The sequence below is a fragment of the Pinus tabuliformis genome, chromosome 2_2 (genome assembly GCF_031772625.1).
Source record: "Pinus tabuliformis cultivar Carrire ecotype Pingquan chromosome 2_2, CPIR1, whole genome shotgun sequence".
Taxonomy (NCBI): Eukaryota; Viridiplantae; Streptophyta; class Pinopsida; order Pinales; family Pinaceae; genus Pinus; species Pinus tabuliformis.
In genome coordinates this window covers 1,152,985,005-1,152,994,830 of record NC_142300.1, presented here as the reverse complement: position 1 = coordinate 1,152,994,830, position 9,826 = coordinate 1,152,985,005, and the positions used below count along the sequence as shown (strand labels likewise).

Genomic DNA, 9,826 nt, shown 5'->3' with positions numbered 1-9,826 from the left:
CACAGAAGCCCTTCAAAGAAGCCACTCACAGACTGCACTAAGCCAGCCATTCACCGCACATAGCCTCGACCCGGCCGGGCACATAGATGAAAACATCACTCCATGCATGTTATTCACCCCTTGCCCCACCCACGTTCTAGGTAACTCACTCTAGCAACACGTCTAGCCATTCTCTCATTCGTATGGCACATGGGGGGAAATCTCCTATCTCTCGGGGTAGTAACGATGGGTAACCTCACTCTTTATCGCGTATGTTGTAAACTTGGTTTACATATTTATATCGCATATGTTAACAACTTGTCTCAACTTATTTCTGCTAGGGGTCCTTTGTTCCTACATACCCGAAAGAAAGAGAAGTTTCCCATGTTCTCAACAGATTAGAGGGATTGAGCCAAGTTCACAACAACAAACAAGAAAGAAGTTCCCCATCCATGGCCGAGATAGAAGGAGCAGTCCCCCAAGTTCCCACCGGAATACATTGGATTGAGCCATGTTGTTTACATATGAGCATATTGATCGATACATTTTACTGACAGACTATGGGAGAGATTGATTGAGTTCACACACCAACTTGGCATGGATAGATAATGGACTATTTTGCTAATGCTGCTGGCCGAAAGGAAGGTGCGGCTAGGGGATAGGATATGAGTCATCCACCCACCATATGCGAGAGAAGTACTTAACCCCAGACTATTAGAGGAGTTCCCCATTACTGGATACCTGCCACAAAAAAACCACATGGTATGGGGTCAACACTGTGAGTGAGTCACACACCTTCCTTTTAGCTATGAACATCACACTCATTACGATGAGTTATACCATACACCCATTTCATCATTGATATGCCAAACGATATTGATTATGTTCCCATGTTTCCACCAGACGGGAAAATATATGTACTTACCCCCAGAGGAGAGAGGGACCCCATCACTGGAGAGGATAAGGACCCCATCACTGGCTAAGAAGAGAAGAAAGGACCACACGTTACCACCAGAAGAGAGAAGATATGTCAAGTTTCCACCGGACGAGAAAAGATATGTTCCCCAAGCTCCTAGACAATCAAGATGTTACCCATCAATGGAAAGGATATTTCCCACATACCCCGGGACTGAGCTTACCCCTATGGAACAATAGGTTCCTACATCGAGACTGGATGCAATGACGATGATCGTTACATATGTCGATACACCCAGAGCTTCTATGTGTTTATGAGTGATAGATGTTGCTTTCTCGCTCGAATCAATTATAGTTGCTATTGTTTCTTGATCACTAGATTGGTCACAAAAAATAGCCCACCCAGAACACCCATTTGTCGACCCACCATATGCGAGAGATTATGTTCCCCGTGTTACCACCAGATGAGAGAGAGAGAAGGACCCGTTCAATCCAGACCCCATTCAATATCATACCCCGTTCAATATCATACCCATAGGGATAAAAGGCCCCACCACTGACTGATTGACAGGAGAAGGCCCCCATCGTGACACCGCAGTGAAAACCCGTAGCACAGGCGAGCTCATCTTCATCTCTAGGGATAGCAAGATCGATAAGGCGAGATACCACCTTCGGCAAGTAGCAAGTTCAATTGATCATCAAGAAATTAGGTGTGGAACTGCATGGTGTAACTAACTATGGTTCACTGTGTTACGGTTTCTATGCTTCATGATGAGTGTAATGGGTGGTCGTTTTTGTGAGGTGAAAAGGTTTAGGAGTTCAATCTAAGATTAGGAGGGAGAGATAGAGAAACGAGTATAAATCTAGATATGTCCAGTCGGGTATAAAGATCTTCGATCTCAGGTGGCTAGATCCAGGTAAGAGAGATCCATCCGGGTATAAATCTAGATCCGGATATCATAAATCGAAGTCTCGATCAGGTCGAAGGCAGCAGTAATATCGTTGAAGTTCTCTCTCTGGGGGGAGGTCGCAAGGTCGATCTAAGCATTTCGGGTATGCGATTTCACTGTGTGGACTGGAGGCGTAACAGTGTTGTGTTGTGACCAACTGGATGTGATGATAACTGTAGGTTGAACGTTGGACGTAAGGTGAACAACAGCATAATACGCAGAGCATAATATGCAGAGATCGATGAAGCCCCTTTCAAGGTTCAGTCAATTAAGCAGTCGGTGAAGCACAAGTAGATCCAGTGGGTTATCGAGTTGCTTAGCTTTATCCAGTAGATCCAGTCGTTGACCTAGCAGCAATACCAGCAGAAGTTGTTTATGTATATGATCCATAAGTATATATAGGTTTAAGCATCTTAACCAGATCAAGATCCATACCCATCTCCATAGTGAGATCCATATCCAGTAGCTTAAGAACCAGTTGGAATGCAAATGTTGATGTCAATTAAGCATAAGATCTAGCTTATCCAGCATAAGTAGCATAACTAGTTGGAGTACCTGTTCCAGGTCCAGCAGCAAAGCAAACAATCTGAAGCCAGTGATCTAATTCATCCCAGCTAGGTAAGCCAGCAATCATTCTTCTACCCACCCCCTAGCTGCCATCTAGCTAGCAGCCGCCCGCCGCCAGCAATTTAGCTAGCGGCAAGCCCACCATCAAGTTCATTGTCTCCAGTTTGCAAGAGAGACCCATCTAGCCAGATTTGACCTGCCCCAGCCTGTTTGTTTCTTGGACCAGCGCCTGCCAGTAACAAGCGATGCAAGTAACGATTGGCCAATCAATGCCTTAATGAATTCAAAGCCAGCTCAAAAATCTAGCGATCTAATTCATCCCATTGGTTCAATCCAACGATCCCATCCATCCTATCCACAGAAGCAGCAATAAACACCTCAGAATGATAGATGACTCACATGTACCACCCATATGGACCAGAGTTAGGGGATTGTACTCGCAGTTACTGTCTGTCGGAGACCACTCAAACTCTCTGATAGAACAAAGCATGGGGATCTCTGGATCTTCAAAGGAATCTCAGAGTGTAATTCCCTGCCGACGGTAGGAGGCAGAGTCGTTGAAAGATGAGGTGTGGGCTAGGACAGTGCCTTTAGCATGGATTCTTTTATTCCAGCAGGTATGCTTATTCATTCTCGCTCTTTAGCATGGATTCTTTTCTGGAGTCATATTTGGGGGTGCTATGCAAGCTGAGGAGATGTCATGATCTATCGGAGAGCTGTCTAGACCTCTTCCCCGCGTGTTCTTGCCGTTCCTCCTTACCCGGCTTGGCTGATGATTCTTCCTTCCCATCTGCTTGTTCATTCGATGTCGCTTGCTTGTTTATAGAAGTTTGTAAGTGGTTTCCACTCGCTAATAAATATAGAGCACCTCGTAGCTTGCTTATAGATGGCAAGTGATTATAGGCTAGGCGTGACGGCTGCCTATGCTCATTGATTCATTGGGAAGAGTGTTACTTATGCTCCGTCAAGTCAGTCAAGCTAGGTAGTCGACCCTGCGCTCACACCGGGGAGAGTGAGCACTATCGATATTGCACTCGATAAAGGCTGGCTTGCTTAGCTATAGATGCACTGACGGAATCCGATTGGATAGCAAAAAGCAAAATGACAAGGCCCAGAGGGACTCGCCTGAGGCCCTACTATTATAATGGGGGGTGAGGTTTTGGAAATGTCCCAACCCAACAAAACAGGGGAACTTAGTTCTCCTTACTCTCGGTGAAGTAGGCAAAGGCTAGCTAGGAGATCCCCATCTCAAGGACAAGTGAATGGATGAAATGGATAAATGGAATTTATTGAAATTGAGGAAATCAGAATGATTAGGATTGGAAAGATTGGATAGAGGGTGAAGGAAGAATGGAAAGGGAAATATCGATGTAAGGGAGTGAGAGAAATATGAAAATAAATAGCTAAATCAACTGCTGCTGAGTCAACGGTATCTGGACTTGGCTCTGCTTACTCTGCTGTTGGATAAACTGATGCTGAGCCAATAAAAGAACTTGCTGGATCGACAGAAGCTGCTACGGGTGCTGTTGGACCTGGAACTATATCTACCCTTGCTTCTGTTGATGGCGGTTCTTCTACTTCTCCTACTTAGCTTTAGGTACTGTAGCCTTTGCATCTGTCTTTCCTAGATGAGCCTTTGTCTCTACTGGATCAATTGCTTAATTGACAGAATCTACTTCTGAATCTACTTCTCAATCTGCTACTCTTGCTTCTGTTGTTTATTCAACTACGGAATCAACGACTGCATCAATGGCTGCTTATGGGTAAACCACTGGTTATGCTACTGACCCTACTGCTGGGAAGCTACTGGTGTTGGATCTAGAGATGGAGGGTATGAAATGTATGGAACTGGGGAAACTGCTATAGATGGTGCCTTTGTTGCTTCAATGGCTTAATATACTGATGCTAGCTTTTACATGCGGAATGGCCTGGAATGACTAGGGGAATAACTCCTAAAGATATGGTTATGACTATATAAATAATGACAAGAATCCATGCCAGTACCATATATTCCTTATGTGTTAGCAAGACCTAGCTTTTAGCGTGACACCGGATCGATGCGCCTTGAAGCTTAATGCCTGCGGTCTGACTGGCTATGGGATCCACGGACCTTACAGTGACTAGGATTGAAGTGGAGCAGAATACTGACAGTGGGGAAGATTGGAACGAATCGGAACGACTATAAATAAGATGGGGCAGTTGTTGGTGAAACCAATCTTACCAACTTGAGTGGCGTTGGAACACTTGAACTCGTCATAACACCCTTATTAACACAAGTGGGAACTACATGGAATATCGGAACATCGCAAGTAAGAACTATAGCTATTGGCGGAACAACACTTATTGGAACTCCATCAGATGCCGGAACAACATAACTTGGAACATGTGTAGATTCCAAAACACTACTTATTGGAATAATCGCTTATGCCGGAACATAAGCAGTAGGAACACGTACAAATGAAGGTACGAAGCCGTCAGAGAAGAAATAGGAGGGGCAAGGGTGCGTTAGCACACTCGACTGCCTTTAGTTACTTATTTGAGAGGGGGGCCGCCATCGACGGAGTCACTCACTATTCATATGGTGAGGGTGAGCCTGCCGAACTCTCGACCCCCGGGAGAGGGATGGAGTCACTCACTATTCATATGGTGAGGGTTTCAATCCAGCCATAGGTTCCCCTACGACTACCTTGTTACGACTTCACCCCAGTCGAAGACCCCACCGTGGTATGCGCCAATAAGACAACCCCAACCATAGTGGGCCACACTAGTGGAACATACATAGATAGGGTGATCATTGGTCTGATTCTTCGAGCGAAATCAACTCCCAGGGTGTGACAGGCGGTGTGTACAGGGCCCGGGTACATATTCACCGCGGCATGCTGATCCGCGATTACTAGCGATTCCAACTTCATGTTCTCGAGTTGCAGAGAACAATCCGAACTGAGGCAATCTTTCCGGATTCGCTCCGCCTTACGGCCTTGCTTCCCATTGTCATTGCCATTGTAGCACATGTGTGGCCCAGCCCATAAGGGCCATGCAGACTTGACATCAACCCCACCTTCCTCCAGCATATCACTGGCAGTCTCTTGTGAGTGCAGCACGCACCTGCCTTCATAGGAGTGTCATCAATCAAAAAGAGGCGCTTGCCTCTGAGAGTTCGCTTACTCACCCTCGCCCTTGAGAAGGGGCGATGACATTGATCCGTTAGAGCATGTCTCAGAAACAAAAAACGAGGGTTTCGCTCATTATAGGACTTAACCAAACATCTCACGACACGAGCTGACGACAGCCATGCAACACCTGTATGAATTTTCGCACCATCCCGTTAAGGACATGCACATTTGTTCATATGTCAAGGGCTGGTAAGGTTCTGCACGTTGTATCGAATTAAACCACATGCTCCACCGCTTGTGCAGGCCCCCGTCAATTCCTTTGAGTTTCAGTCTTGCGACCGTACTCCCCAGGCGGAGTGTTTCATGCGTTAGCTGGGCCCCTGATCCTAATCCTACCTAGTAGGCAGGCAGACCAAGGATGAACACTCATCGCTTACGGCATGGACTACCAAGGTATCTGATCCAGTTTGCTCCCCATGCTTTCGCGGTTGGCATTCCTTCGTATATCTTAGGATTTGATCCCTCCACACGAAATTCCACTCTCCCCTATCTCACTCAAGTGAAATGGTCAAGAAAGCACCCCACCAGTGTTTTGGAGACTTTCACTTTCCACCCTTTTCACCGCCTACGTGGCCTTTACGCCCAGTCATTCCGAATAACACTTGCCCCCCCGTATTACTACGACTGCTGGCACGGAGTTAGCCGAGGCTTCTTCCTCGAGTCCTGTCATGATCGAAACTCGACGAAAGAGCTTGAAAAGCGGCAGTGCCCTTCTTCACCCATGCGATAGTGCTGGATCGGGCGTGAGCCCATTGTCCAATATTCCCCACTGCTGCCCCCCGAGGGAGTCTGGGTCGTGTCTCAGTCCCAGTGTGGCTGATCATTCGAAAAGACCAGCTAAGCATCATTGGCTTGGTCAGCCTTTACCTAACCAACTACTTGATACTACGTGGGCTCATCGAACAACGTGAATTAGCTTGCTTTATGAATTATTCAGGATTTGGAGTGAACTATTCGGTAGATTCCCATGCGTTACGCACCCGTTCGCCACTTTGCTTGTTGTGCCCCACGCCCAGCGCACCACTCGCATATCATTTGAGTGAGTGAGCACGCACTAGGAGGGGGCCATTCATCTTGCCCTTCTGCCCCCACGTGGATGGATGGGGAAGCAAGCCACGTTCGACTTGCATGTGTTAAGCATATAGCTAGCATTCGTTCTGAGCCAGGATCAAACTCTTTTTTTGAGTATGATCTATTTTGAGCATCAAATGCCCCTCACCCATATGAATGAGTGAGTGACCGCTAAATAATATAGGGCCTTTCGAATGCCGTCAACCTTCATATTCATATATTATATATGTCATTACGGTCATGATCGAATTGATGACGATCTCCCTGCCTGAATGAGATAGGTAATTACGCTTTAGCAGATCATGCATATATTATATATGTCATTATGCTATTTTGAGAGATCGAATTGTGAACTTCTTCCATTTCTTCCAGTCATTCATTAGATATGTAATTACGCTTTAGCATCGTATGGGATCTCCACTTATTCGATCAAAGCATAAAAAAGTCGGAAGGTGAAAGAAGCAGGACTCGAAGGCTGGGCAACACATCTCCCCCCGTGGGCCGGACAAGATCTCCACGTCATTTTCTTTCTTCAATTGGCAAAGCATATCTGGTACAGCACAGGTAGTTCGTTCGTTCGCCCGTCCGTCAGTTAAATCCGTGCCAACATCAACAAGAATGGCCAACAAACAATGCCCTACTGGAAAGGCAAAGGAACGCTCTGATCGGATTTACTTATTAGTCTGCCGAGTTGGCTGGCCGGTTAGGAGCGGCCAAAGGCAAATTCTTAGTCTTCTGGGTGGGGGAGCACGCTTGGATAAAGAGTTTGTGATTCCTTCTAAGAACCCGCAGGGCAACACAGGAAGGATATCAGCCTTTCGAACCTTTAGAACAGCAGCTGTTTAAAGAGCGCTCTAGAAATAAAGAGCCCTGGAAAGAGTTTAAAGCGGAGCCCTTGTGAAAGAGTTTAAAGAGGAAGGAGCCTGGTTGTTTTAGATGAAGGGGTGTTCCATCTAGCCTCGGTTGTTATAGGGCCCTTGCTTCATAGAGATGACTGGTTGTTCATATAGCCTTGCTGACAGACAAATGGCGGTTTTTCCATTTAGTCTCCTCCGGTTGTTATAGAGCCCCTTTCCTATAGAGACCCTGGTTCATATTGATTGACGACTCCTTGGTCCATATAGAAAGACTCCACCGCTAGAGATCCCGATTGTGTTTGTTGTAGAGCGGTTTCGATCATTCAAAATAATACCTCCATCCCGCGGTAGCGTTCCTTCCTCCTTATTACCAATCCAGTAGGCAAGAATGCCAAAAATGCCTCATTCGTGTGGGCGGAGATTCTTGATTCCCACTGCCTTACTCGTTTTTATACCCGGTAAGGAATAATCGTTGTTATATATGTAATTATCCATCCATCATTCAATCCAGCACGACATACATTAGTAAATAGCTGGTCTTTTTCAGTATTATGAGCCCGTCTTAAGAGCCCCTGTCTTGCCATGGAATGGATCAATAAGCAAGTTTCCCCTCGTTATAGGGGCCTTCCCTTTAGCTAATTCGTTCATTCCTATTCCCTGCAACTTAAGGGTGTCCTGCTACGCCCGGACCAGATAGATTATATATAAACGGTAAGGTCATATATATATATATATATATATATATATATATATATATATATATATATATATAGATATATATAGATATCTATATATATATATATATATATATATATATATATATATATATATATATATATATATATATATATATATATATATATATATATATATATATATATATATAACTGAAGGTAGGGGCCTTTGCCGGTACATAACGTTACGGCTTCTTCTTCTGAGGCGGGTAAAGAGAGAAGAGAGGGGACAAGGCAGTGATTTTCCGGTACATATAATTATAACTGTAATTATAACTGTACATATATCGATAACTGTACGGCTAGGGGCAAGTCAATCTAGAGTAGGGTTGGCTCCTCTCAGTTCTCGTCCATCATCCACAAGTATTTGATCAAAAGCAGAGCTATCTCCCCCTCTCTTGACCCGTTAAGGTAAGTGAGCCCATGAAGTTCTCCCTTTTCACCCATCCTAACTACTTGCTTTTCTTTTATCGGAACTATAGCCAGAACTGAGAAGTTCGTCCTTGGGCATTTGCACTATGACTACCATCGTATTCCCTTTTCAAGCCTACACGCAGCTTTATGTCAGTTGGACAGCTCAGTTGTGGGATCTCTGAACAGTTCTAGGAACTACATTACTTATTATATTCTATGGGAGGAAGGACCTGCTTGTTGGGTGGGTGGATGCTTAGAACCTTTACTGAGATTGAGGTACAGAGTGGCATTTGAAGATGTTATAACTGCTGCAACGAAGCGAAGCTAGTTAGTTCTTGACTCTCTCTTTCCTACCTATCCACTTTTACAGCTAAGCCTAGCCCACGTAGACAAAAATCTTTTTTTCCACCATTTATTGACCTGGCCGGAATTGCGGGAATGAATTTGGAGGGCATAATGAATGGCTGGCCTCACTAGGATTCTGGGATTGCTGCTTGCTGGTTGTTACTGGCAAGCTGGGAGAAGAACCGGGCTTGCTGGCTTGCTTTGACGCTAGAGGACCGGGACGGATGCTCACGCTAGGCTTACCGGGCCATACGAACCCATTGCCACACATACCGGGCATTTGATAGCGACGGAGAGCTAGCACATAGGGAACATGCTTTGATCATCAGCTTCAGCATTATTATTATGCCCTTCGGGAGATCCAAGTAGATACTGCCCCATCTTTCACATTTAAAGTCGGGACGACGAATGAGGTCTGAAGGAGATCTCGTCGAGACGGATAGAAAGAAACCCGGCAGGGTGGTAGATGTGTGGATCCAAGTGACCAAGAGACAAGGATGTTGGTGCTATTCAATAGTAGGATTATACCTTCTCTTTATTATACGTAAATACTGTGACAAAGCACAGGAACGCTTTAGTTATCAGTTCCACTATAGGTAATTTCATATATAATGAAAAGACAAAAACCTATACCTTTAGGTGGGGTTGTAACTGAAACTCCCCTGGCGGGTAGTAAGACTGATACCCTGGTAGGGTCCTTGTACATTGGTTCAATAATCTAAGATATAAATAACTAAACCTATACCCTGCGGGTACCTTAGGATCGGAACTTACACTTCCCTTTCAGATCAGAACCTCACCCTTTCTCTTCGACCCTATCT

The 9,826-nt window shown here is 45.2% G+C and overlaps 1 pseudogene; it reads right to left on the bottom strand.

The window, feature by feature from the left end:
* Nucleotides 1–5,064: 5,064 nt before the first annotated feature.
* On the bottom strand, nt 5,065–6,763 carry LOC149197485 (18S ribosomal RNA; annotated as a pseudogene).
* Nucleotides 6,764–9,826: the final 3,063 nt, after the last annotated feature.